At 55.2% G+C, this 26,927-nt stretch overlaps 10 non-coding genes across 10 annotated transcripts; all 10 read left to right on the top strand.

The window, feature by feature from the left end:
* The first annotated feature begins 10,800 nt into the window (after window positions 1–10,800).
* Window positions 10,801–10,874, top strand: TRNAI-AAU (transfer RNA isoleucine (anticodon AAU)). Its single transcript has one exon. It is a non-coding gene; the product is annotated as a tRNA-Ile (tRNA).
* Window positions 10,875–12,427: 1,553 nt separating this feature from the next.
* On the top strand, window positions 12,428–12,501 carry TRNAI-AAU (transfer RNA isoleucine (anticodon AAU)). Its single transcript has one exon. It is a non-coding gene; the product is annotated as a tRNA-Ile (tRNA).
* A 1,573-nt stretch (window positions 12,502–14,074) lies between these two features.
* Window positions 14,075–14,148, top strand: TRNAI-AAU (transfer RNA isoleucine (anticodon AAU)). The gene has a single exon. It is a non-coding gene; the product is annotated as a tRNA-Ile (tRNA).
* A 1,554-nt stretch (window positions 14,149–15,702) lies between these two features.
* On the top strand, window positions 15,703–15,776 carry TRNAI-AAU (transfer RNA isoleucine (anticodon AAU)). The gene has a single exon. It is a non-coding gene; the product is annotated as a tRNA-Ile (tRNA).
* A 1,553-nt stretch (window positions 15,777–17,329) lies between these two features.
* Window positions 17,330–17,403, top strand: TRNAI-AAU (transfer RNA isoleucine (anticodon AAU)). The gene has a single exon. It is a non-coding gene; the product is annotated as a tRNA-Ile (tRNA).
* Window positions 17,404–18,961: 1,558 nt separating this feature from the next.
* TRNAI-AAU (transfer RNA isoleucine (anticodon AAU)) lies at window positions 18,962–19,035 on the top strand. Its single transcript has one exon. It is a non-coding gene; the product is annotated as a tRNA-Ile (tRNA).
* A 1,554-nt stretch (window positions 19,036–20,589) lies between these two features.
* On the top strand, window positions 20,590–20,663 carry TRNAI-AAU (transfer RNA isoleucine (anticodon AAU)). The gene has a single exon. It is a non-coding gene; the product is annotated as a tRNA-Ile (tRNA).
* A 1,563-nt stretch (window positions 20,664–22,226) lies between these two features.
* Window positions 22,227–22,300, top strand: TRNAI-AAU (transfer RNA isoleucine (anticodon AAU)). The gene has a single exon. It is a non-coding gene; the product is annotated as a tRNA-Ile (tRNA).
* Window positions 22,301–23,846: 1,546 nt separating this feature from the next.
* Window positions 23,847–23,920, top strand: TRNAI-AAU (transfer RNA isoleucine (anticodon AAU)). Its single transcript has one exon. It is a non-coding gene; the product is annotated as a tRNA-Ile (tRNA).
* A 1,563-nt stretch (window positions 23,921–25,483) lies between these two features.
* On the top strand, window positions 25,484–25,557 carry TRNAI-AAU (transfer RNA isoleucine (anticodon AAU)). Its single transcript has one exon. It is a non-coding gene; the product is annotated as a tRNA-Ile (tRNA).
* The last annotated feature ends 1,370 nt before the right edge of the window (window positions 25,558–26,927 follow it).

Genomic DNA, 26,927 nt, shown 5'->3' with positions numbered 1-26,927 from the left:
TAAAAAGGGGAGGAAACTTACCAAGGGCGCCTTCGGGCATGCAGTCATGGAAAGTAACCAGAAGGGACACTCCAAGATGGAAATAGGAGTTTTGAGGGGAATTGAGACTTCCTTCCCCGGATCGCGTCCTATCTGATAGAAGACAGTCTCGGCAGTGAGTTATCCACGGAGCGGTGTCGCGGGAGCCACCCACAGCTCCAAGGGGGCTCAGCGTGGGAATTCCCCAAGTGACGGTGGGGAGAAGAGAAAAGAAGAGACAGAGAGAAAAGTGTGAAGAAGCCCTGGCCGTGTCCTGTAGCCCCGGTAACTCCAGGCTCTCTCCAGAGGAAAAAGGGGAAGCCGAGATGGCAGAAAGTGAAAGGAAAAGAAATTGACGAAGCTGGGCTTTAGAAGCCGGCACAAGCTGAGGCCGGGGGGGAATCCCGGTATCGGCGTCAATCAGCCATTAATTGCCTTGTTAACGGCTGATTATTGCAGAAGAGGATAGGAAATTGACTAAGCCGGGCTTTAGAAGCCGGCACAAGCCGCGGCCGAGGGAAATCCTGATGTCAGCGGCAAACAGCCGTTAATTGGCCTTGTTAAGGACTGGTTATTGAGTAACAAGCAAACCAGTGACCCTGCGTTACTCCCAGACGGCAGACCATGGGAACCCCGCGGCAAGACCAAGGAATCCAAGTCAAAAGAAAGAGAGAGAAAGGCAGATTAACTTTAATAAAGCACTTGCAATGAAGATCTGACCCGCGTGGTTATTACCGGGGTACTGGTATCTAACAACTATTCCTCCCCTCCCCCCTCCCCCCAAAATCTCATTTAGATCAAGTCGTGGCAGGCGGGAATTGGGGGGGAGTTACCTGAAAACCGGATACCCAGGACGGGCACACGCTCACACCCTGCTGCATTATTTTTTCCGCTGGACTCTCACCAGAGCTGCTGTTTGCCCTGGGCTGGTATTCAAATCCAAAACTAGTCTCTTTCCCACATGTTGAACGGAGGAAGAAAACCTCATCTTGGATTTGAGTAAATAGAGTTCATAGCATGGTTTTACCATGCATTATCAGCTATGCGACTTTCCTAGACTCTTTTGTCTTGGTGTAACAATACCTGGCACTGTAAAGTATTACTATATACAAAAATATAGAACATATAGAAAAATATTATATGATCATGCAATTGGACAGGGCTCCACACCATTTTTCTCCAGCTCCTTAGAAATAAACAGGGAGATCAGAGAATAAAGATTAAGTTCAAACTGGCATTATGTTACTTTCCTGATGGATTTGTTTAATATTAAATTCAATATTAACTACTCCCCATTAATACACTTTTAAAAAACATGAATCTAAAATGTCTTCTATCACTTTTCCTGGCATGTTGCTTTTCCTCTCCCTTCTCTGTTGGATACAGTGGAGCCCTCATGGCTTCTGTTTTCCATTCATGTTCTTGTTTTTCTGTCAGCTACCATAAGAATGTCACGCTATCCTATAGCTCTTAGACTATGCTACCTCTGCTGAATGGCTCTACATTTGCAGAACCAGAATTCTGTAACACTGTAGGAACAGCGGGTGGCTTTTTATCTGTTTATGAAAGAGCATCCTCACACTTTTACTGCCTTCAGCAAATTGTATCAGAGTGATCCTTGGTGTGCATGTATATCAGTGGTTTGGATAAGACTTAAATATCTGATGCCAGTACCTGTGCTAACCATACATAATTTCAAAAGCCATCACCATTAGTTTTTTGCTTAAGGCATTTCTCCTTCAAAACTGCTAAAATATAAAGTTCACTTCGTGAATATACTGCATGCTTCAAAACGAAATATATTAGATACAGAGGGAAATGGGGGAAGTGTATGATAAGTATAAGTATATACGGGGTGTACATCAGGATCTGAGGGAACACCTGTTCACCAGAGTGCCCCATGGGATGACAAGGTCAAATGGTCACAAATTTCTCCAAGACTGTTTCAGGCTGGACATCAGGAAGAACTTCTTTATAGTCTGAGCCCCCAAGACCTAGAACAGACTGCCACCAGAGGAGGTGCTAGCACCTACTCTGGACTCCTTTTAGAGTCAATTGGATGTTTATCTTGCTGGGATCCTGTGACCCTAGCTGACTTCCTGCCCCTGGGGCAGGGAGCTCAACTCCAAGGTCCCTTCTAGCCTTAATGTCTATGAAACCTATGAAATATGATCCTTCATAACCTTTTCAAAGACTTTTCCAAGGATGGAAGTGAGACTGACTGGACTATAATTACTTGGATCCTCCTTCCTCCCCTTCTCGAAAATAGTGACCACATTAGCCCTTTTCCAGTGCTCTGGGACCTGACCCAAGCACCACGAGTGCTCAAACAGCCATGCCAGTGGTTCTGCTATGACACCAGCCAATTCCTTCAGTACTCTCAGATGCAGCTCATCCGGGCCTGCTGACTTAGACACATCCAGTCCTTGCAAGTGACTCTGCATCAACAGTTGGTGGGCTGGTGTCCCTCTACTGTCCATCTAAGATTAGGAGGCTTATCTTGACCCCTGTTCAAGAACACTGAGGCAAAAAACTCATTGAATAGCTCAGCCTTGTCCCCCCTGTTTGTTACTAATTGCTCCTTCTTGTTCAGTACGGGTTCTATGCTGCCCTGCGCCTTCCTTTTACTCCCTACATACCTAAAAAATACCACACATACCTGGTGTCAGATGGCAGACAGACAGGGAGATGTACAGCCTAAAAGCTTGCACAAAAAGACAACTTTTTTGCGATTTCTTAGTTAGTCTAAAGAAGGTATCATCTTTGAACACTAAATCTTAGGTCCCTGCCACATGTTACATATATCACGCAGTTGAATGGTAAATCACTCAATAAATTTAGACTGGCCATCCCCTGTGAAAAGGCACCACCAACACTGTCAGCGGCACCTGTGAGCAGTGGCCACTCGCCGTCCAACCCCCTCACCAGCTGACACTGCTGGCTGCATCTGCAGGCGGTCCACGATTGCCACTAGCCACTGCCAACACTGCTGGCAGTGTCTGCAGGTGGTCTCCAACCACTAGTCGGCACTTGCCACTCCCACACTGCAGCAGCTCCCCACTTGCCTCCACAACGCTCTCACCACTGACAGGGCCGCTGCTGCCTGCTGGAGCTTGCCATGCCCCCCAGCCTCTGGGGGCACATAGCACTCATGGCCACACCTACAAAATAATTACCACACCATAAAAAGTGTCCATTCAGCTGTAAAAAGAGCCAACCAGCAACAAAGTTAGTGCTTAAAAGTATGTAACAACTTTAAAGCTGGATTGAAACCAGCTTTCATTTGAACATGTGGCAGGGCCCTTAGAAAAAGCCATTTGTGTTCTTCTGTACTTTGAACCCTGAACTTTGAACAAACAAAAGAAAAAGAATTAATCTACCCATCACTCAAAAAGATACAATCTACCAATACTCCAAGACTTTCAATAAAGCTAAAATATACAAGAAAGGCAAGAAAATCATGACCTTGTTTAATTCAGCAAGTATTTAAACATGCACCCACCCCCATAGAATTACAGGGCAATTAGTACAGCAGTTCTATTCAAGTTAAGGAGAAGAAAATATTAAAAATGCATTCATGCCACACTTAAACAGCGGGTAATGTTCAATTAAAGAGTCTGAGTCTGCCATCATTTATGCTACTTTAGGACTTCCCCTTCTCTTTATATATGCTGTCAGTTTCCGGATCAGAACACATCTGCAAGTTGGTAACAGGATCAGTAAGATCTACTTTACTCAGACTGAATGCCCTGCACTTCTCTGGATTTTCTGGAATAGGGAAATCTGTACATTGGCAAGCAAAACAGAGAGTCTGAGTTCTTCAGGAAGAAAACCATGGCCTTATAGGAGTCCTTCCCTTTGCCTTCAGGAAGCATTTGTAAAACCAGATGTAAATTAATTTTGGGTTTTGTTGGGGTGGGGGTTGTTTGTTTGGGATTTTTACACTAAATGTGACTTATTAATTTACCTACTCTGTTGTTTGTTCAATGGATATTCCAGAGCCTTTCCAATATTAAGAGTCTTTCTTTATCTTGAATCTTCCTAGTGTCCCGGGTGCTTTTAAAGCACTTGGAGATTGAGCTACTTAAGAGACATGAAAGCTTCTCTTGTCCACAGGTCCCGTAGAAGCAGGCATGGGGAGAGGGAACTCCCCCTACCCCCATATACACACACACCCACATACCCATTTCCACTGCTGGCACTGTGGCTGTTCCCAGTGGGTGGAGCAGCTTTGAAGCTTCCCCTGCCCCAAGAACAGCAGGGAAATCAGCAGCAAACAAAAGAATAGGGAGGGGAGGGGAGGGGAGGGGATACGCCTTTGAGCATGGAGTGGAAGGTGGAGGGATTTTTACCTGCTTTGGGAACTAAAAGCTCCTGTGGCAGGGTCTGCCTCTACTGCTGGGTGCAAGGAGGTAGAGGCTGAAATGAGGGAAGCTCTTCTTCCCCTTTTGCCAAATCCTGGACTCACTATGTCATGGTCAGCAAGTCATATTTTTGTTTACTTTTCTGTCACTATAGCTACCCAGGTATCTAGCCTGCAGGCGTGTTGCCAAGATGAATGAATAAGTAGTTAAGTGCCAGGGGCTTTACCCTTGAAAATGGTATATATTTCCATGAAATGTCAGACATGAAGCACTTCAAGGCTGCTAAACTATTTTCACTAGCAAGCCCCATAAACCATTCATTCTAAATCTCATTATTATTGCCAATAGGAATTCCGTACAACTGTATCCAATAAAGTTTAGACACAAAGGGTGCATCCAGACGAGCGTGCACGTGCCTCCTGCCCCATCACAAACTCCATTGAGATGGGTTAAGAGGCACGTGTGGGAACAAAAAAACGTTCCCCGTGCCGCAAGTTTGTAGTGCAGGGGCAAAATTAGACCCCTGAATATCCAGGGCTCTAAAAAAATTAAGTTAAAAAAGGCGGTGCAGGACACAGTCCCGGACTGTGCCCAGAGGCAACTGGAGGCTGGGTCCTCCACAGAGACACTGACTGCCAGAGCATCTCTGTGGTTGGCCCTTGTCCTGGTGCTGAAGCACTCTGCCTGACAGGCACCATGCTTCAGCACCAGGACTCCAGTGCTGGTAAGTAAGGGGTCAGGGGGGCTGGAGGAGGGGGGAGAGGACCCCTGCTAGCCCTGCCCACTCCCTCAACCCCCCATCCCTTTCCTACCCAGCCCCATCCCCAGCCTGCCCCCAGACCCCTCCCCCAATCCCTTCCTTGCCCAGCCCCAGCCTCCCCAGTCCCCCAAAGCCCCCAATCCCTGCCCCACCACCCCAGCATACCCACAGTAAAAAAACCACACAAAAAAACCTCCCCTGCACTTACCAGCAGTCTAGCAGCTGTCTCTGTATCACTGGGACCCCACCCGCACAGCACAGGGCAGAGGGACAGCCCCAGCAGCCCCAGCACCGGGTCTTCCTGACCCACACTGCCCTGTGCTGCCCGGGGAGGCTCTGCCAGGAGGCCCTGGAGCCCCCACAGCCCCTGATTCTAGAGTAAGTAGAGGCTTTTTTGGCTTTTTTCTTTTTTTGTTGGGTTTTTTTTTAAGTGATGGTACCTGGGGTTGGGGAGGCAGGTGGGGGTGGAAATGGGGGCTGGGGCCAGGTGGGGCAGCAATCAGGGGGCTGGGGTGGGGCATGTGGGCCTTGCGGGGGGAGGTAGCCCCTGCAGAAGGCCATTTGGCCCCTGTTGGGGGGCTGTAGCCTCTGTGTGGGGGCTGTAGCCCCCGTGGGGGGGCACCAAGATATATATTCATGTATCTATGATTTCATGAAACATGTATTTAGAGTTCACTTTATAATTGTGAGTTCACTATATAATTTATAATAGAGACACTGGTAGGCTTCCACATTGCTTTAACACTGTAGATATATCAATAAAACATTGCCCAACTGATCACTGTCTCTGTCTCACTCTCTCTCTCTCTTTATAGAGGTCTTTTGTTTTACTTGTGGAGGCACATGGATTTGGGATATTTTACAGAGTGACTTCGGGATTTTTTAGTTTTCCAATAGGGAACACCAGAATTCCTGCTAGGGAGGCCAGTGGCAGAACCCTGCCTGCTCAGAGCTAGCATCTTGGACCCAGCTGGCTGTGGCTGCTCTCCTGGCCAAATGGCACCAGGAGGACAGTTCAAAGCAGGCCACCACACTGGGAACATCTGGGCGATAGCTGCCCAGATGGCTGGGCAGGGGGCACACATGGCAGTAGTGCCACACAGAAGCCAACTCTGCAGCCACTGCCCACTGGCAGATGGTCCAGAGGGACAGATGCCTCTACTGGCTGTGCAGTCCCCATCCAGGTCTGGCAGATGTGCAGCAGGTCACGGCCAGGCAGCAGCCCCCACAGCCAGACTGCTGCAGTGGGTAGAGGGTGCAGGGAGCTCTCAGGGCTGCTTCAGTAGTCCAGCTGGCACAAGGGGTAGTGTCCCCAGGTGCCAAGTGGCTGGGCCTCAGAAGCTCCTGAGAGTGAGTAGCCCTGAGCTACTTTCCAGGGCAGCTTTTTGTACTGATGGGGCCAGGACAGGGCAGCTTTTTATACTGCTAGGGACAGCACAGGTGCTGGCCCTGGGGTCTAGCTCCCCCTGGCGGCAGATCTGGGAGGAGCCAGGCAGGGTTATTTTGCCCCAAGTGGCACAATTTGCTCCACAACAAAGTGCATGTCCAAGCATGTGTGCTGAGGTAAAAAGTCCCGGCTCAAATTTGCACTGCTTCTATTTGAGCTGCGGCAAGTGCACATGCTTGCATGTGTGGACGCACCCAAAGAATCCCCAGATGCCCCTCTTCTGCAAATCATTCTCTGCTTCTCAGAAGGAAAGAGGTATCCCTCCAGGGTTAAGATGCTTTTAATTACTAATGAGTCACAAAAGATAATTATCAGCTTTGGTACTCATGGATATTTGTATCAACCTATTTTTGTCACTAGTTTTAAGAGGAAACACTCAAAACAAAGATCAGTGTCTTTGTACAATGGTTCATTTGATGCAACTGGAGCAACTGTTATATTCATAGTTCATGCTAAAAAAAAAAAAAAAACCCCAAAAAACAACCCAAGTGTTGTGCTAGTGTATGTTCACATTTCTATTGGAAGTGTGCTGTGAGGTCATCTTTTCCTTGGCGAAAGAACTTATACATTACTTTTATACCAAATAAATGATGCTTTTTAGAGAAAACAGTGCACATCCATGAAAGCAAGGTGTCTGTCTGTCTATGCAGCCCTTTTGAAAGTCAGGAGACTGACCTTCTTTAGCTAGAGATACAACTGAGACCAGGTGTGAGTTTATACAATTTATTAAAGTTTACATTAAAAAAAATACAGCTAGATAAAAGTAAAATAATGCAAGAGGATGATAGGGCAGTCATAAATTTAATCTTCTGAATTCTGCAACATATGCAATGTTATATTCCAAACTGGAACAGGGTGAGCTATTGAAACATCATATTTCCTGGAAATAACTTATGAAATGAATAAACTAATAAAAATTTCTCTGTGCAGAATAGAATTCACTACACGTTTCAACCTTTTAATTCAGGTCAGTGTTCAACACTTGATTGCCTGATTGAAAAGCTAACACTTGTTTACAACGTGCACATTTATAAAGGTGAGTGAGGTTTATGGAGTGTTGGGCTACAGAGATGCTCAACTCCTTTGAAAAGACTCTTATCTCAGAATTAGAAATAAAAATACAAACTGAGGTAAGCAGCTGGACCCCCATGGGCTAACTGAGCTTAATATTTAAACCTTAATGCTTTCAACATCCCCCCCTCAACTAAATTGATTTTCATCCCAACCAAATTGCATAAGCAACCTCAACTTGCCTTCTAACTTCTATTTCATAAGGGACATGCACCAAGTCACCTGCCATGTTCAACAATTCACACTAACCTAATGCCTCAAAAACTGCAATCACCACAATCTACTACACTTCTACCCTAATATCATTGCTAATTAATTCGACAGAGATCATTGCTGGACAGAGAAATAGCTGTATGTGACTTCCATAACATAAGATTCATCAACATGTGCTTAATTCATCAAACATCCAAACCTGTAAAAACACTTCTGGCAATATGCATAGATGTTTAAAAAAAAAAAAACAAAAAAAAACCCCAACCCCTGAGTGTTCAAATGCAAGTGCAAAGTTAAAATTAAAATGTAGTATAATTTCCCTGGTGTGAAGAACATTTGATATTCTGGAAACAATTAAAGTCCAAATAACATTTCACCTTGTTTTCACAAGGGTGACCAATACTTAACCTTAAAAGTTACATATTATCTGGTGAGAGTGATAAAAATATTTCATTCTTAATTCTTGAAATAGTTTACCCAAAATTAAAAGAAGCTTAGTGCCACATGACATGATGGCTATTGCACTCTGCTGATATCAGAAGAGAATTTCCTTGAGGGTCAAGAGATAGGTAAGAGGATTAATAGCATCTCATGGCTAGAATTTTTTTAGTAGGTTCTTCAAGATGGCCACCACATACTGGTGTTTTTCTTGTACACTTTCCAAATGTTTTTTCTGCCTTTAGCTTCCTCCAGCCAGGAAAGAAGGTGCTTGAGAACTATTCTATCCTGAGAAGTTAAGTGGAGATTCTGATATCTACCCTGCATTAAGGATATGTCGTACAGAGCTTGAACAGAACAGTTGCTGCATGATCAGGCTGGGGCCAGAGCAACCACATACTCTGTGCCCCAGGATGAAGCTGAGGCTGAAGCCATGCTGGAGCCAGAGGGTAAGTGGTGTAGGGTAGGCAAGGGAGGGCAGAGGTTGTGAGAGCAGAAGTGGTGGCAGAGGGGGGCAAGCACTGGTACGGGAAAATATCTGGGTGTGCAGGCGTGGGGGAAAAAGTAGCAGGAGAAAGATGGCAGGCACCATCGAGTAAGGGGCAGGTGCTCTGGTGTGCAGATACTTAGGGGGCAGACTGTGGGGGGACAGGAAGCAAGGGGACAGGCAACTGTCCTTAAAAAAAAAAAAAAAATCACACCTCCCAGGACACATCCTTGTTACATTCACTGGAGGATTGAGAGGGGGAAGAGATCTCACTATTAAGTAATCCATAAGGGCTTTCCTATCATTCCATAAAACCCAGTAATTCTTACATGGTTAGAAGGATCCCCAGTGAAACAGATCTCACATTACAGATCCATTTACAAATACAATTCCATGTCTTATCATTTCTACTATGAATCAGTTCTTCTTCCTTCCTCCCACAGAAGTTACAAAAAAGATGGAGGAAAGGGGCTCAAAAAAACTGTGGTGCATGTTGCATAAGAGTTTAACTACCAGAATCATAGCAAAAATACAAATGCAAAGAAAACCCACATCATTTTTCTAAAACACCACATGCCCCTCTGTGAAGGATTTCCATCCCCGCCTCACCCATTGCTCTTGTACCAGTTTTTTCCTCTTCCTCATTGTCTTCTTACCTGCCTAACACCTCGGGTGCTCTGCCACCAGCTCCGCCAAAGTGAGCTGGCCCAGTTGAGAGGGGGGCGGGGCCCCACATCACTTCATCGTTTTAAGCACGGAGCTCATGGCAGAGGGGCAGGCGCTCGAGAGCTGTCACTCTCTGGGGTGACGGGCGATGCTTTAGAGATTGGTTGCTTAGCCTTCAACAACATCTGCCCTGATTGGACCTGGAAGGTGTGGTGAGAAAAATGGATTGGAGAGCCCCTTCCTCCTGGAGGGGAGAGTGCCATTAGGGGGAACATGTGAGTACGTGAGCATGCAGAGAGTTGGGGATCTCTCTGGAAACTCACTGACACACCACGGACTGCGGGCCTCCACAAGAAAGCCTCAGCCGCCTCTGGATGATGTTTGTGACTACAAGTGACCTAAAAACTACCGAGGTATACAGCTCACTCTGCTACAGATGCGTGCTCAGCGGCTACTTAGGCGCACGGTTTGGTCTTAGGTTGTTCTTTGATTCTCCTGGAACCCGGAGCATTCCCCAGGCCTTCCGTCTTGAAGCAAGAAAGCTGTCCAGCGTGATTAGGGTGGTGGACTGTCTGGGAGAGGGACTGGGCTATGCCTGGGTGCCCCCTTGGTCCGGCTGATTAAGGCAGGCTACTTTTTGTGTTTTGGGCTAAAGGAAGCGCCCCCAGTATTCGCAGCAGAGTAAGCAGCCTCCAGGTGTACGAGGCATGCGTGCCCCAGGGGGCACAAGGACAAAGACAAACCAGAGGGCCAGGGGCGGCGGTACCCCCAGGCTTGAGGGTGTGCTGTGCAAGGGGGTCGGCCGGAGGTGAGGCACCCCCGGGGAGGCACTTGGCGCTTGGCAGGTGGTGGGGCACGCTGAGGTGGGTGGCTCAGAACAGGACCGCTCCCTACTGCTCCGCCACACCTACGACCTGGGCTAGCCTTGGCCCGGAAGCACTAGTCCCACAAGCGGGGCAGACACTACTCTGCCTCTGGAAGGCGAAACTTGCCATCCAGGCCCCGGTAGTACCTCCAGAGGCCACACGAGGCCTGGAAAGCAGCCGTGCTGGGGCTGCGGCCAGGCCACCGTCTCAGCCAAAAGGAGCCAGCAGCCCAGGCCACCCTGGAGAACGCAGGCAACCATCCCGCTACCTCTCGCATGCTAAGCGAGCGCTCTACCACTTCAGCTAGTCTCCCCCTGCTGCTGTGGCTTCTGCTGCTCTTGCTGCTGCTGCTGCTGTGGCTGGGTGGCTAGCCTGCTGCTGCAGTCCAGGAGTCTCATGGGGTGGTGAGTACCTTGCCTGACTTGGGCTGGTCGGAACTGGCTGCAGCGAAGGATCGAGGCTGCGCCCTCGGCCGGCTAGCTCAGCTGGTTAGAGCGTGGTGCTAATAACGCCAAGGCCGTGGGTTCGATCCCCACGCTGGCCACCTTGGGCTTTTACTACTTCAGTTGCCACCGCAGCCAGGCAGGACTGCCCCGCCCCGCCCCGCCCCTGTGAAGCACGCTTGCAAGAAGAGAGTGTCAATCCCTCCTGCAGCCGACTTCTTCAGCGGCTTGCCCTCTCTGTAGGATTTCCATCCCCGCCTCACCCACGTCTCTTGTACCACTTTTTTCTTCTTCCTCATTGTCTTCTTACCTGCCTATCAACTCGGGTGCTCTGCCACCAGCTCGCCTACGTGAGCTGGCCCAGTTGAGACGGGGGCGGGGCCCCACATCACTTCATCATTTTAAGCACGGAGCTCATGGCAGAGGGGCAGGCGCTCGAGAGCTGTCACTCTCTGGGGTGACGGACCACGCTTTAGAGATTGGTTGCTTAACCTTCAACAACACCTGCCCTGATTGGACCTGGAAGGTGTGGTGAGAAAAATGGATTGGAGAGCCCCTTCCTCCTGGAGGGGAGAGTGCCATTAGGGGGAACATGTGAGTACGTGAGCAGGCAGAGAGTTGGGGATCTCTCTGGAAACTCACTGACACACCACGGACTGCCTGCCTCCACAAGAAAGCGTCAGCTGCCTCTGGATGATGTTTGTGACTACAAGTGACCTAAAATCTACCGAGGTATACAGCTCACTGTGCTACAGATGCGTGCTCAGCGGCTACTTAGGCGCACGGTTTGGTCTTAGGTTGTTCTTTGATTCTCCTGGAACCCGGAGCATTCCCCAGGCCTTCCGTCTTGAAGCAAGAAAGCTGTCCAGCGTGATTAGGGTGGTGGACTGGCTGGGAGATGTACTGGGCTATGCCTGGGTGTCCCCTTGGTCTGGCTGACTAAGGCAGGCTACTTTTTGTGCTTTGGGCTAAAGGAAGCGCCCCCAGTATTCGCAGCAGAGTAAGCAGCCTCCAGGTGTACGAGGCCTGCGTGCCCCAGGGGGCACAAGGCCAAAGACAAACCAGATGGCCAGGGGCGGCGGTACCCCCAGGCTTGCGGCTGTGCTGTGCAAGGGGGTCGTCCGGAGGTGAGGCACGCCCGGGGAGGCACTTGGCGCTTGGCAGGTGGTGGGGCACGCTGAGGTGGGTGGCTCAGCCCAGGACCGCCCCCTACTGCTCCGCCACACCTACGACCTGGGCTAGCCTTGCCCTGGAAGCACTAGTCCCACAAGAGGGGCAGACACTACTCTGCCTCTGGCAGGCGAAACTTGCCATCCAGGCCCCAGTAGTACCTCCAGAGGCCACGCGGGGCCTGGAAAGCAGCCGTGCTGGGGCTCTGGCCAGGCCACCGCCTCGGCCAAAAGGAGCCAGTAGCCCAGGCCACCCTGGAGAACGCAGGCATCGATCCCGCTACCTCTCGCATGCTAAGCGAGCGCTCTACCACTTGAGCTAGTCCCCCCTGCTGCTGTGGCTGCTGCTGCTCTTGCTGATGCTGCTGCTGTGGCTGGGTGGCTAGCCTGCTGCTGCAGTCCAGGAGTCTCATGGGGTGGTGAGTACCTTGCCTGACTTGGGCTGGTCGGAACTGGCTGCAGCGAAGGATCGAGGCTGCGCCCTCGGCCGGCTAGCTCAGCTGGTTAGAGCGTGGTGCTAATAACGCCAAGGCCGTGGGTTCGATCCCCACGCTGGCCACCTTGGGCTTTTACTACTTCAGTTGCCACCGCAGCCAGGCAGGACTGCCCCGCCCCGCCCCGCCCCGCCCCGCCCCGCCCCGCCCCTGTGAAGCACGCTTGCAAGAAGAGAGTGTCAATCCCTCCTGCAGCCGACTTCTTCAGCGGCTTGCCCTCTCTGTAGGATTTCCATCCCCGCCTCACCCACGTCTCTTGTACCACTTTTTTCTTCTTCCTCATTGTCTTCTTACCTGCCTATCAACTCGGGTGCTCTGCCACCAGCTCGCCTACGTGAGCTGGCCCAGTTGAGACGGGGGCGGGGCCCCACATCACTTCATCATTTTAAGCACGGAGCTCATGGCAGAGGGGCAGGCGCTCGAGAGCTGTCACTCTCTGGGGTGACGGACCACGCTTTAGAGATTGGTTGCTTAACCTTCAACAACACCTGCCCTGATTGGACCTGGAAGGTGTGGTGAGAAAAATGGATTGGAGAGCCCCTTCCTCCTGGAGGGGAGAGTGCCATTAGGGGGAACATGTGAGTACGTGAGCAGGCAGAGAGTTGGGGATCTCTCTGGAAACTCACTGACACACCACGGACTGCCTGCCTCCACAAGAAAGCGTCAGCTGCCTCTGGATGATGTTTGTGACTACAAGTGACCTAAAATCTACCGAGGTATACAGCTCACTGTGCTACAGATGCGTGCTCAGCGGCTACTTAGGCGCACGGTTTGGTCTTAGGTTGTTCTTTGATTCTCCTGGAACCCGGAGCATTCCCCAGGCCTTCCGTCTTGAAGCAAGAAAGCTGTCCAGCGTGATTAGGGTGGTGGACTGGCTGGGAGATGTACTGGGCTATGCCTGGGTGTCCCCTTGGTCTGGCTGACTAAGGCAGGCTACTTTTTGTGCTTTGGGCTAAAGGAAGCGCCCCCAGTATTCGCAGCAGAGTAAGCAGCCTCCAGGTGTACGAGGCCTGCGTGCCCCAGGGGGCACAAGGCCAAAGACAAACCAGATGGCCAGGGGCGGCGGTACCCCCAGGCTTGCGGCTGTGCTGTGCAAGGGGGTCGTCCGGAGGTGAGGCACGCCCGGGGAGGCACTTGGCGCTTGGCAGGTGGTGGGGCACGCTGAGGTGGGTGGCTCAGCCCAGGACCGCCCCCTACTGCTCCGCCACACCTACGACCTGGGCTAGCCTTGCCCTGGAAGCACTAGTCCCACAAGAGGGGCAGACACTACTCTGCCTCTGGCAGGCGAAACTTGCCATCCAGGCCCCAGTAGTACCTCCAGAGGCCACGCGGGGCCTGGAAAGCAGCCGTGCTGGGGCTCTGGCCAGGCCACCGCCTCGGCCAAAAGGAGCCAGTAGCCCAGGCCACCCTGGAGAACGCAGGCATCGATCCCGCTACCTCTCGCATGCTAAGCGAGCGCTCTACCACTTGAGCTAGTCCCCCCTGCTGCTGTGGCTGCTGCTGCTCTTGCTGATGCTGCTGCTGTGGCTGGGTGGCTAGCCTGCTGCTGCAGTCCAGGAGTCTCATGGGGTGGTGAGTACCTTGCCTGACTTGGGCTGGTCGGAACTGGCTGCAGCGAAGGATCGAGGCTGCGCCCTCGGCCGGCTAGCTCAGCTGGTTAGAGCGTGGTGCTAATAACGCCAAGGCCGTGGGTTCGATCCCCACGCTGGCCACCTTGGGCTTTTACTACTTCAGTTGCCACCGCAGCCAGGCAGGACTGCCCCGCCCCGCCCCGCCCCGCCCCGCCCCGCCCCTGTGAAGCACGCTTGCAAGAAGAGAGTGTCAATCCCTCCTGCAGCCGACTTCTTCAGCGGCTTGCCCTCTCTGTAGGATTTCCATCCCCGCCTCACCCACGTCTCTTGTACCACTTTTTTCTTCTTCCTCATTGTCTTCTTACCTGCCTATCAACTCGGGTGCTCTGCCACCAGCTCGCCTACGTGAGCTGGCCCAGTTGAGACGGGGGCGGGGCCCCACATCACTTCATCATTTTAAGCACGGAGCTCATGGCAGAGGGGCAGGCGCTCGAGAGCTGTCACTCTCTGGGGTGACGGGCGACGCTTTAGAGATTGGTTGCTTAGCCTTCAACAACACCTGCCCTGATTGGACCTGGAAGGTGTGGTGAGAAAAATGGATTGGAGAGCCCCTTCCTCCTGGAGGGGAGAGTGCCATTTGGGAGAACATGTGAGTACTTGAGCAGGCAGAGAGTTGGGGATCTCTCTGGAAACTCACTGACACACCACGGACTGCCTGCCTCCACAAGAAAGCGTCAGCTGCCTCTGGATGATGTTTGTGACTACAAGTGACCTAAAATCTACCGAGGTATACAGCTCACTGTGCTACAGATGCGTGCTCAGCGGCTACTTAGGCGCACGGTTTGGTCTTAGGTTGTTCTTTGATTCTCCTGGAACCCGGAGCATTCCCCAGGCCTTCCGTCTTGAAGCAAGAAAGCTGTCCAGTGTGATTAGGGTGGTGGACTGGCTGGGAGATGTACTGGGCTATGCCTGGGTGTCCCCTTGGTCTGGCTGACTAAGGCAGGCTACTTTTTGTGCTTTGGGCTAAAGGAAGCGCCCCCAGTATTCGCAGCAGAGTAAGCAGCCTCCAGGTGTACGAGGCCTGCGTGCCCAAGGGGGCACAAGGCCAAAGACAAACCAGATGGCCAGGGGCGGCGGTACCCCCAGGCTTGAGGGTGTGCTGTGCAAGGGGGTCATCCGGAGGTGAGGCACCTGGCGCTTGGCAGGTGGTGGGGCACGCTGAGGTGGGTGGCTCAGCCCAGGACCGCCCCCTACTGCTCCGCCACACCTACGACCTGGGCTAGCCTTGCCCTGGAAGCACTAGTCCCACAAGAGGGGCAGACACTACTCTGCCTCTGGCAGGCAAAACTTGCCATCCAGGCCCCTGTAGTACCTCCAGAGGCCACGCGGGGCCTGGAAAGCAGCCGTGCTGGGGCTCTGGCCAGGCCACCGCCTCGGCCAAAAGGAGCCAGTAGCCCAGGCCACCCTGGAGAACGCAGGCATCGATCCCGCTACCTCTCGCATGCTAAGCGAGCGCTCTACCACTTGAGCTAGTCCCCCCTGCTGCTGTGCCTGCTGCTGCTCTTGCTGATGCTGCTGCTGTGGCTGGGTGGCTAGCCTGCTGCTGCAGTCCAGGAGTCTCATGGGGTGGTGAGTACCTTGCCTGACTTGGGCTGGTCGGAACTGGCTGCAGCGAAGGATCGAGGCTGCGCCCTCGGCCGGCTAGCTCAGCTGGTTAGAGCGTGGTGCTAATAACGCCAAGGCCGTGGGTTCGATCCCCACGCTGGCCACCTTGGGCTTTTACTACTTCAGTTGCCACCGCAGCCAGGCAGGACTGCCCCGCCCCGCCCCGCCCCTGTGAAGCACGCTTGCAAGAAGAGAGTGTCAATCCCTCCTGCAGCCGACTTCTTCAGCGGCTTGCCCTCTCTGTAGGATTTCCATCCCCGCCTCACCCACGTCTCTTGTACCACTTTTTTCTTCTTCCTCATTGTCTTCTTACCTGCCTATCAACTCGGGTGCTCTGCCACCAGCTCGCCTACGTGAGCTGGCCCAGTTGAGACGGGGGCGGGGCCCCACATCACTTCATCATTTTAAGCACGGAGCTCATGGCAGAGGGGCAGGCGCTCGAGAGCTGTCACTCTCTGGGGTGACGGACCACGCTTTAGAGATTGGTTGCTTAACCTTCAACAACACCTGCCCTGATTGGACCTGGAAGGTGTGGTGAGAAAAATGGATTGGAGAGCCCCTTCCTCCTGGAGGGGAGAGTGCCATTAGGGGGAACATGTGAGTACGTGAGCAGGCAGAGAGTTGGGGATCTCTCTGGAAACTCACTGACACACCACGGACTGCCTGCCTCCACAAGAAAGCGTCAGCTGCCTCTGGATGATGTTTGTGACTACAAGTGACCTAAAATCTACCGAGGTATACAGCTCACTGTGCTACAGATGCGTGCTCAGCGGCTACTTAGGCGCACGGTTTGGTCTTAGGTTGTTCTTTGATTCTCCTGGAACCCGGAGCATTCCCCAGGCCTTCCGTCTTGAAGCAAGAAAGCTGTCCAGCGTGATTAGGGTGGTGGACTGGCTGGGAGATGTACTGGGCTATGCCTGGGTGTCCCCTTGGTCTGGCTGACTAAGGCAGGCTACTTTTTGTGCTTTGGGCTAAAGGAAGCGCCCCCAGTATTCGCAGCAGAGTAAGCAGCCTCCAGGTGTACGAGGCCTGCGTGCCCCAGGGGGCACAAGGCCAAAGACAAACCAGATGGCCAGGGGCGGCGGTACCCCCAGGCTTGCGGCTGTGCTGTGCAAGGGGGTCGTCCGGAGGTGAGGCACGCCCGGGGAGGCACTTGGCGCTTGGCAGGTGGTGGGGCACGCTGAGGTGGGTGGCTCAGCCCAGGACCGCCCCCTACTGCTCCGCCACACCTACGACCTGGGCTAGCCTTGCCCTGGAAGCACTAGTCCCACAAGAGGGGCAGACACTACTCTGCCTCTGGCAGGCGAAACTTGCCATCCAGGCCCCAGTAGTACCTCCAGAGGCCACGCGGGGCCTGGAAAGCAGCCGTGCTGGGGCTCTGGCCAGGCCACCGCCTCGGCCAAAAGGAGCCAGTAGCCCAGGCCACCCTGGAGAACGCAGGCATCGATCCCGCTACCTCTCGCATGCTAAGCGAGCGCTCTACCACTTGAGCTAGTCCCCCCTGCTGCTGTGGCTGCTGCTGCTCTTGCTGATGCTGCTGCTGTGGCTGGGTGGCTAGCCTGCTGCTGCAGTCCAGGAGTCTCATGGGGTGGTGAGTACCTTGCCTGACTTGGGCTGGTCGGAACTGGCTGCAGCGAAGGATCGAGGCTGCGCCCTCGGCCGGCTAGCTCAGCTGGTTAGAGCGTGGTGCTAATAACGCCAAGGCCGTGGGTTCGATCCCCACGCTGGCCACCTTGGGCTTTTACTACTTCAGTTGCCACCGCAGCCAGGCAGGACTGCCCCGCCCCGCCCCGCCCCGCCCCTGTGAAGCACGCTTGCAAGAAGAGAGTGTCAATCCCTCCTGCAGCCGACTTCTTCAGCGGCTTGCCCTCTCTGTAGGATTTCCATCCCCGCCTCACCCACGTCTCTTGTACCACTTTTTTCTTCTTCCTCATTGTCTTCTTACCTGCCTATCAACTCGGGTGCTCTGCCACCAGCTCGCCTACGTGAGCTGGCCCAGTTGAGACGGGGGCGGGGCCCCACATCACTTCATCATTTTAAGCACGGAGCTCATGGCAGAGGGGCAGGCGCTCGAGAGCTGTCACTCTCTGGGGTGACGGACCACGCTTTAGAGATTGGTTGCTTAACCTTCAACAACACCTGCCCTGATTGGACCTGGAAGGTGTGGTGAGAAAAATGGATTGGAGAGCCCCTTCCTCCTGGAGGGGAGAGTGCCATTAGGGGGAACATGTGAGTACGTGAGCAGGCAGAGAGTTGGGGATCTCTCTGGAAACTCACTGACACACCACGGACTGCCTGCCTCCACAAGAAAGCGTCAGCTGCCTCTGGATGATGTTTGTGACTACAAGTGACCTAAAATCTACCGAGGTATACAGCTCACTGTGCTACAGATGCGTGCTCAGCGGCTACTTAGGCGCACGGTTTGGTCTTAGGTTGTTCTTTGATTCTCCTGGAACCCGGAGCATTCCCCAGGCCTTCCGTCTTGAAGCAAGAAAGCTGTCCAGCGTGATTAGGGTGGTGGACTGGCTGGGAGATGTACTGGGCTATGCCTGGGTGTCCCCTTGGTCTGGCTGACTAAGGCAGGCTACTTTTTGTGCTTTGGGCTAAAGGAAGCGCCCCCAGTATTCGCAGCAGAGTAAGCAGCCTCCAGGTGTACGAGGCCTGCGTGCCCCAGGGGGCACAAGGCCAAAGACAAACCAGATGGCCAGGGGCGGCGGTACCCCCAGGCTTGCGGCTGTGCTGTGCAAGGGGGTCGTCCGGAGGTGAGGCACGCCCGGGGAGGCACTTGGCGCTTGGCAGGTGGTGGGGCACGCTGAGGTGGGTGGCTCAGCCCAGGACCGCCCCCTACTGCTCCGCCACACCTACGACCTGGGCTAGCCTTGCCCTGGAAGCACTAGTCCCACAAGAGGGGCAGACACTACTCTGCCTCTGGCAGGCGAAACTTGCCATCCAGGCCCCAGTAGTACCTCCAGAGGCCACGCGGGGCCTGGAAAGCAGCCGTGCTGGGGCTCTGGCCAGGCCACCGCCTCGGCCAAAAGGAGCCAGTAGCCCAGGCCACCCTGGAGAACGCAGGCATCGATCCCGCTACCTCTCGCATGCTAAGCGAGCGCTCTACCACTTGAGCTAGTCCCCCCTGCTGCTGTGCCTGCTGCTGCTCTTGCTGATGCTGCTGCTGTGGCTGGGTGGCTAGCCTGCTGCTGCAGTCCAGGAGTCTCATGGGGTGGTGAGTACCTTGCCTGACTTGGGCTGGTCGGAACTGGCTGCAGCGAAGGATCGAGGCTGCGCCCTCGGCCGGCTAGCTCAGCTGGTTAGAGCGTGGTGCTAATAACGCCAAGGCCGTGGGTTCGATCCCCACGCTGGCCACCTTGGGCTTTTACTACTTCAGTTGCCACCGCAGCCAGGCAGGACTGCCCCGCCCCGCCCCGCCCCGCCCCGCCCCGCCCCTGTGAAGCACGCTTGCAAGAAGAGAGTGTCAATCCCTCCTGCAGCCGACTTCTTCAGCGCCTTGCCCTCTCTGTAGGATTTCCATCCCCGCCTCACCCACGTCTCTTGTACCACTTTTTTCTTCTTCCTCATTGTCTTCTTACCTGCCTATCAACTCGGGTGCTCTGCCACCAGCTCGCCTACGTGAGCTGGCCCAGTTGAGAGTGGGGCGGGGCGCCACCTCACTTCATCATTTTAAGCACGGAGCTCATGGCAGAGGGGCAGGCGCTCGAGAGCTGTCACTCTCTGGGGTGACGGGCGACGCTTTAGAGATTGGTTGCTTAGCCTTCAACAACACCTGCCCTGATTGGACCTGGAAGGTGTGGTGAGAAAAATGGATTGGAGAGCCCCTTCCTCCTGGAGGGGAGAGTGCCATTTGGGAGAACATGTGAGTACTTGAGCAGGCAGAGAGTTGGGGATCTCTCTGGAAACTCACTGACACACCACGGACTGCCTGCCTCCACAAGAAAGCGTCAGCTGCCTCTGGATGATGTTTGTGACTACAAGTGACCTAAAATCTACCGAGGTATACAGCTCACTGTGCTACAGATGCGTGCTCAGCGGCTACTTAGGCGCACGGTTTGGTCTTAGGTTGTTCTTTGATTCTCCTGGAACCCGGAGCATTCCCCAGGCCTTCCGTCTTGAAGCAAGAAAGCTGTCCAGTGTGATTAGGGTGGTGGACTGGCTGGGAGATGTACTGGGCTATGCCTGGGTGTCCCCTTGGTCTGGCTGACTAAGGCAGGCTACTTTTTGTGCTTTGGGCTAAAGGAAGCGCCCCCAGTATTCGCAGCAGAGTAAGCAGCCTCCAGGTGTACGAGGCCTGCGTGCCCAAGGGGGCACAAGGCCAAAGACAAACCAGATGGCCAGGGGCGGCGGTACCCCCAGGCTTGAGGGTGTGCTGTGCAAGGGGGTCATCCGGAGGTGAGGCACCTGGCGCTTGGCAGGTGGTGGGGCACGCTGAGGTGGGTGGCTCAGCCCAGGACCGCCCCCTACTGCTCCGCCACACCTACGACCTGGGCTAGCCTTGCCCTGGAAGCACTAGTCCCACAAGAGGGGCAGACACTACTCTGCCTCTGGCAGGCGAAACTTGCCATCCAGGCCCCAGTAGTACCTCCAGAGGCCACGCGGGGCCTGGAAAGCAGCCGTGCTGGGGCTCTGGCCAGGCCACCGCCTCGGCCAAAAGGAGCCAGTAGCCCAGGCCACCCTGGAGAACGCAGGCATCGATCCCGCTACCTCTCGCATGCTAAGCGAGCGCTCTACCACTTGAGCTAGTCCCCCCTGCTGCTGTGGCTGCTGCTGCTCTTGCTGATGCTGCTGCTGTGGCTGGGTGGCTAGCCTGCTGCTGCAGTCCAGGAGTCTCATGGGGTGGTGAGTACCTTGCCTGACTTGGGCTGGTCGGAACTGGCTGCAGCGAAGGATCGAGGCTGCGCCCTCGGCCAGCTAGCTCAGCTGGTTAGAGCGTGGTGCTAATAACGCCAAGGCTGTGGGTTCGATCCCCACGCTGGCCACCTTGGGCTTTTACTACTTCAGTTGCCACCGCAGCCAGGCAGGACTGCCCCGCCCCGCCCCGCCCCGCCCCGCCCCTGTGAAGCACGCTTGCAAGAAGAGAGTGTCAATCCCTCCTGCAGCCGACTTCTTCAGCGGCTTGCCCTCTCTGTAGGATTTCCATCCCCGCCTCACCCACGTCTCTTGTACCACTTTTTTCTTCTTCCTCATTGTCTTCTTACCTGCCTATCAACTCGGGTGCTCTGCCACCAGCTCGCCTACGTGAGCTGGCCCAGTTGAGACGGGGGCGGGGCCCCACATCACTTCATCATTTTAAGCACGGAGCTCATGGCAGAGGGGCAGGCGCTCGAGAGCTGTCACTCTCTGGGGTGATGGACCACGCTTTAGAGATTGGTTGCTTAACCTTCAACAACACCTGCCCTGATTGGACCTGGAAGGTGTGGTGAGAAAAATGGATTGGAGAGCCCCTTCCTCCTGGAGGGGAGAGTGCCATTAGGGGGAACATGTGAGTACGTGAGCAGGCAGAGAGTTGGGGATCTCTCTGGAAACTCACTGACACACCACGGACTGCCTGCCTCCACAAGAAAGCGTCAGCTGCCTCTGGATGATGTTTGTGACTACAAGTGACCTAAAATCTACCGAGGTATACAGCTCACTGTGCTACAGATGCGTGCTCAGCGGCTACTTAGGCGCACGGTTTGGTCTTAGGTTGTTCTTTGATTCTCCTGGAACCCGGAGCATTCCCCAGGCCTTCCGTCTTGAAGCAAGAAAGCTGTCCAGCGTGATTAGGGTGGTGGACTGGCTGGGAGATGTACTGGGCTATGCCTGGGTGTCCCCTTGGTCTGGCTGACTAAGGCAGGCTACTTTTTGTGCTTTGGGCTAAAGGAAGCGCCCCCAGTATTCGCAGCAGAGTAAGCAGCCTCCAGGTGTACGAGGCCTGCGTGCCCCAGGGGGCACAAGGCCAAAGACAAACCAGATGGCCAGGGGCGGCGGTACCCCCAGGCTTGCGGCTGTGCTGTGCAAGGGGGTCGTCCGGAGGTGAGGCACGCCCGGGGAGGCACTTGGCGCTTGGCAGGTGGTGGGGCACGCTGAGGTGGGTGGCTCAGCCCAGGACCGCCCCCTACTGCTCCGCCACACCTACGACCTGGGCTAGCCTTGCCCTGGAAGCACTAGTCCCACAAGAGGGGCAGACACTACTCTGCCTCTGGCAGGCGAAACTTGCCATCCAGGCCCCAGTAGTACCTCCAGAGGCCACGCGGGGCCTGGAAAGCAGCCGTGCTGGGGCTCTGGCCAGGCCACCGCCTCGGCCAAAAGGAGCCAGTAGCCCAGGCCACCCTGGAGAACGCAGGCATCGATCCCGCTACCTCTCGCATGCTAAGCGAGCGCTCTACCACTTGAGCTAGTCCCCCCTGCTGCTGTGCCTGCTGCTGCTCTTGCTGATGCTGCTGCTGTGGCTGGGTGGCTAGCCTGCTGCTGCAGTCCAGGAGTCTCATGGGGTGGTGAGTACCTTGCCTGACTTGGGCTGGTCGGAACTGGCTGCAGCGAAGGATCGAGGCTGCGCCCTCGGCCGGCTAGCTCAGCTGGTTAGAGCGTGGTGCTAATAACGCCAAGGCCGTGGGTTCGATCCCCACGCTGGCCACCTTGGGCTTTTACTACTTCAGTTGCCACCGCAGCCAGGCAGGACTGCCCCGCCCCGCCCCGCCCCTGTGAAGCACGCTTGCAAGAAGAGAGTGTCAATCCCTCCTGCAGCCGACTTCTTCAGCGGCTTGCCCTCTCTGTAGGATTTCCATCCCCGCCTCACCCACGTCTCTTGTACCACTTTTTTCTTCTTCCTCATTGTCTTCTTACCTGCCTATCAACTCGGGTGCTCTGCCACCAGCTCGCCTACGTGAGCTGGCCCAGTTGAGACGGGGGCGGGGCCCCACATCACTTCATCATTTTAAGCACGGAGCTCATGGCAGAGGGGCAGGCGCTCGAGAGCTGTCACTCTCTGGGGTGACGGACCACGCTTTAGAGATTGGTTGCTTAACCTTCAACAACACCTGCCCTGATTGGACCTGGAAGGTGTGGTGAGAAAAATGGATTGGAGAGCCCCTTCCTCCTGGAGGGGAGAGTGCCATTAGGGGGAACATGTGAGTACGTGAGCAGGCAGAGAGTTGGGGATCTCTCTGGAAACTCACTGACACACCACGGACTGCCTGCCTCCACAAGAAAGCGTCAGCTGCCTCTGGATGATGTTTGTGACTACAAGTGACCTAAAATCTACCGAGGTATACAGCTCACTGTGCTACAGATGCGTGCTCAGCGGCTACTTAGGCGCACGGTTTGGTCTTAGGTTGTTCTTTGATTCTCCTGGAACCCGGAGCATTCCCCAGGCCTTCCGTCTTGAAGCAAGAAAGCTGTCCAGCGTGATTAGGGTGGTGGACTGGCTGGGAGATGTACTGGGCTATGCCTGGGTGTCCCCTTGGTCTGGCTGACTAAGGCAGGCTACTTTTTGTGCTTTGGGCTAAAGGAAGCGCCCCCAGTATTCGCAGCAGAGTAAGCAGCCTCCAGGTGTACGAGGCCTGCGTGCCCCAGGGGGCACAAGGCCAAAGACAAACCAGATGGCCAGGGGCGGCGGTACCCCCAGGCTTGCGGCTGTGCTGTGCAAGGGGGTCGTCCGGAGGTGAGGCACGCCCGGGGAGGCACTTGGCAGGTGGTGGGGCACGCTGAGGTGGGTGGCTCAGCCCAGGACCGCCCCCTACTGCTCCGCCACACCTACGACCTGGGCTAGCCTTGCCCTGGAAGCACTAGTCCCACAAGAGGGGCAGACACTACTCTGCCTCTGGCAGGCGAAACTTGCCATTCAGGCCCCAGTAGTACCTCCAGAGGCCACGCGGGGCCTGGAAAGCAGCCGTGCTGGGGCTCTGGCCAGGCCACCGCCTCGGCCAAAAGGAGCCAGTAGCCCAGGCCACCCTGGAGAACGCAGGCATCGATCCCGCTACCTCTCGCATGCTAAGCGAGCGCTCTACCACTTGAGCTAGTCCCCCCTGCTGCTGTGGCTGCTGCTGCTCTTGCTGATGCTGCTGCTGTGGCTGGGTGGCTAGCCTGCTGCTGCAGTCCAGGAGTCTCATGGGGTGGTGAGTACCTTGCCTGACTTGGGCTGGTCGGAACTGGCTGCAGCGAAGGATCGAGGCTGCGCCCTCGGCCGGCTAGCTCAGCTGGTTAGAGCGTGGTGCTAATAACGCCAAGGCCGTGGGTTCGATCCCCACGCTGGCCACCTTGGGCTTTTACTACTTCAGTTGCCACCGCAGCCAGGCAGGACTGCCCCGCCCCGCCCCGCCCCGCCCCGCCCCTGTGAAGCACGCTTGCAAGAAGAGAGTGTCAATCCCTCCTGCAGCCGACTTCTTCAGCGGCTTGCCCTCTCTGTAGGATTTCCATCCCCGCCTCACCCACGTCTCTTGTACCACTTTTTTCTTCTTCCTCATTGTCTTCTTACCTGCCTATCAACTCGGGTGCTCTGCCACCAGCTCGCCTACGTGAGCTGGCCCAGTTGAGACGGGGGCGGGGCCCCACATCACTTCATCATTTTAAGCACGGAGCTCATGGCAGAGGGGCAGGCGCTCGAGAGCTGTCACTCTCTGGGGTGACGGACCACGCTTTAGAGATTGGTTGCTTAACCTTCAACAACACCTGCCCTGATTGGACCTGGAAGGTGTGGTGAGAAAAATGGATTGGAGAGCCCCTTCCTCCTGGAGGGGAGAGTGCCATTAGGGGGAACATGTGAGTACGTGAGCAGGCAGAGAGTTGGGGATCTCTCTGGAAACTCACTGACACACCACGGACTGCCTGCCTCCACAAGAAAGCGTCAGCTGCCTCTGGATGATGTTTGTGACTACAAGTGACCTAAAATCTACCGAGGTATACAGCTCACTGTGCTACAGATGCGTGCTCAGCGGCTACTTAGGCGCACGGTTTGGTCTTAGGTTGTTCTTTGATTCTCCTGGAACCCGGAGCATTCCCCAGGCCTTCCGTCTTGAAGCAAGAAAGCTGTCCAGCGTGATTAGGGTGGTGGACTGGCTGGGAGATGTACTGGGCTATGCCTGGGTGTCCCCTTGGTCTGGCTGACTAAGGCAGGCTACTTTTTGTGCTTTGGGCTAAAGGAAGCGCCCCCAGTATTCGCAGCAGAGTAAGCAGCCTCCAGGTGTACGAGGCCTGCGTGCCCCAGGGGGCACAAGGCCAAAGACAAACCAGATGGCCAGGGGCGGCGGTACCCCCAGGCTTGCGGCTGTGCTGTGCAAGGGGGTCGTCCGGAGGTGAGGCACGCCCGGGGAGGCACTTGGCGCTTGGCAGGTGGTGGGGCACGCTGAGGTGGGTGGCTCAGCCCAGGACCGCCCCCTACTGCTCCGCCACACCTACGACCTGGGCTAGCCTTGCCCTGGAAGCACTAGTCCCACAAGAGGGGCAGACACTACTCTGCCTCTGGCAGGCGAAACTTGCCATCCAGGCCCCAGTAGTACCTCCAGAGGCCACGCGGGGCCTGGAAAGCAGCCGTGCTGGGGCTCTGGCCAGGCCACCGCCTCGGCCAAAAGGAGCCAGTAGCCCAGGCCACCCTGGAGAACGCAGGCATCGATCCCGCTACCTCTCGCATGCTAAGCGAGCGCTCTACCACTTGAGCTAGTCCCCCCTGCTGCTGTGCCTGCTGCTGCTCTTGCTGATGCTGCTGCTGTGGCTGGGTGGCTAGCCTGCTGCTGCAGTCCAGGAGTCTCATGGGGTGGTGAGTACCTTGCCTGACTTGGGCTGGTCGGAACTGGCTGCAGCGAAGGATCGAGGCTGCGCCCTCGGCCGGCTAGCTCAGCTGGTTAGAGCGTGGTGCTAATAACGCCAAGGCCGTGGGTTCGATCCCCACGCTGGCCACCTTGGGCTTTTACTACTTCAGTTGCCACCGCAGCCAGGCAGGACTGCCCCGCCCCGCCCCGCCCCGCCCCGCCCCGCCCCGCCCCTGTGAAGCACGCTTGCAAGAAGAGAGTGTCAATCCCTCCTGCAGCCGACTTCTTCAGCGGCTTGCCCTCTCTGTAGGATTTCCATCCCCGCCTCACCCACGTCTCTTGTACCACTTTTTTCTTCTTCCTCATTGTCTTCTTACCTGCCTATCAACTCGGGTGCTCTGCCACCAGCTCGCCTACGTGAGCTGGCCCAGTTGAGACGGGGGCGGGGCCCCACATCACTTCATCATTTTAAGCACGGAGCTCATGGCAGAGGGGCAGGCGCTCGAGAGCTGTCACTCTCTGGGGTGACGGACCACGCTTTAGAGATTGGTTGCTTAACCTTCAACAACACCTGCCCTGATTGGACCTGGAAGGTGTGGTGAGAAAAATGGATTGGAGAGCCCCTTCCTCCTGGAGGGGAGAGTGCCATTAGGGGGAACATGTGAGTACGTGAGCAGGCAGAGAGTTGGGGATCTCTCTGGAAACTCACTGACACACCACGGACTGCCTGCCTCCACAAGAAAGCGTCAGCTGCCTCTGGATGATGTTTGTGACTACAAGTGACCTAAAATCTACCGAGGTATACAGCTCACTGTGCTACAGATGCGTGCTCAGCGGCTACTTAGGCGCACGGTTTGGTCTTAGGTTGTTCTTTGATTCTCCTGGAACCCGGAGCATTCCCCAGGCCTTCCGTCTTGAAGCAAGAAAGCTGTCCAGCGTGATTAGGGTGGTGGACTGGCTGGGAGATGTACTGGGCTATGCCTGGGTGTCCCCTTGGTCTGGCTGACTAAGGCAGGCTACTTTTTGTGCTTTGGGCTAAAGGAAGCGCCCCCAGTATTCGCAGCAGAGTAAGCAGCCTCCAGGTGTACGAGGCCTGCGTGCCCAAGGGGGCACAAGGCCAAAGACAAACCAGATGGCCAGGGGCGGCGGTACCCCCAGGCTTGAGGGTGTGCTGTGCAAGGGGGTCATCCGGAGGTGAGGCACCTGGCGCTTGGCAGGTGGTGGGGCACGCTGAGGTGGGTGGCTCAGCCCAGGACCGCCCCCTACTGCTCCGCCACACCTACGACCTGGGCTAGCCTTGCCCTGGAAGCACTAGTCCCACAAGAGGGGCAGACACTACTCTGCCTCTGGCAGGCGAAACTTGCCATCCAGGCCCCAGTAGTACCTCCAGAGGCCACGCGGGGCCTGGAAAGCAGCCGTGCTGGGGCTCTGGCCAGGCCACCGCCTCGGCCAAAAGGAGCCAGTAGCCCAGGCCACCCTGGAGAACGCAGGCATCGATCCCGCTACCTCTCGCATGCT

Source organism: Alligator mississippiensis, chromosome 2 (genome assembly GCF_030867095.1).
Source record: "Alligator mississippiensis isolate rAllMis1 chromosome 2, rAllMis1, whole genome shotgun sequence".
Taxonomy (NCBI): domain Eukaryota; kingdom Metazoa; phylum Chordata; order Crocodylia; family Alligatoridae; genus Alligator; species Alligator mississippiensis.
The sequence above is the reverse complement of the archived record's forward strand: the minus strand, read 5'-3'. Positions and strand labels throughout refer to the sequence as shown.